This window comes from Bison bison, unplaced genomic scaffold (genome assembly GCF_000754665.1).
Source record: "Bison bison bison isolate TAMUID 2011002044 unplaced genomic scaffold, Bison_UMD1.0 scf7180017864307, whole genome shotgun sequence".
NCBI classification, from domain to species: Eukaryota; Metazoa; Chordata; class Mammalia; order Artiodactyla; family Bovidae; genus Bison; species Bison bison.
Window position 1 is genome coordinate 27,744 of NW_011494879.1, and position 863 is coordinate 28,606.

Consider the following 863-nt stretch of genomic DNA (forward strand, 5'->3'; position numbering starts at 1 on the left):
AGTTACCTCCTGGCAGCCATGGCCATTGACCGCTATGTGGCCATCTGTGACCCCTTCCACTATGTCACCACCATGAGCCGCCACCGCTGTGTCCTGCTGGTGACCTTCTCCTGCTCCATCTCTCACCTCCATTCCCTCTTACTGGTTCTCCTGATAAATCGTCTTCTCTTTTGTGACTCCAATATCATCCACCACTTCCTCTGCGACATCAACCCTCTACTGAAGCTGTCCTGCTCCTCCACGCTTGTCAATGAAATTGTCATTAACACCGAAGGACTGGTAACCCTGGTGAGCCCTTTCATATGTGTTATCATCTCTTACCTACGCATCCTCATTGTCGTTCTTAAGATCCCTTCGGCTGCTGGGAAACATAAAGCTTTCTCTACCTGTGGTTCCCATGTCACCATGGTGACCCTCTTTTATGGAAGCATTATTTATGTTTATTTCCGAGCCCTGTCCACCTACACCATCAAGGACCGAGTGGCAACAGTCACCTACACCATTCTGTCCTCCATGCTGAACCCTTTTATCTACAGCCTGAGGATCAAAGATATGAAGAGAGGCCTGAGGAAGCTGATGAGCAGGAGGATGTCCTAGGCAGCACTCCTGTGGGCATACTCAGGGGTAAGTCTTCTCCTGAGGCCCCTCACTTCTAATTGAAGTAAGTTACTGAAGGTTACACTCCTAAGCCAAGAGTCCATTAAAAATGGTGTAGATGACTGACAAGACTAGAATCTACAGTCTTATTTTTAGTATAATTATAGAAGCATACAATATATTCATATATATATATATATCCACCAATCAAAGCCACCTTATTGCAGCCCCCCAGCTGGCCAGAGTCTTCATACTCAGTCCTCATC

At 46.7% G+C, this 863-nt stretch overlaps 1 pseudogene; it reads left to right on the plus strand.

Annotated features, from left to right (window-relative positions):
* Positions 1-597, plus strand: part of LOC104997383 — a 1,621-nt pseudogene extending 1,024 nt beyond the window's left edge.
* Positions 598-863: the final 266 nt, after the last annotated feature.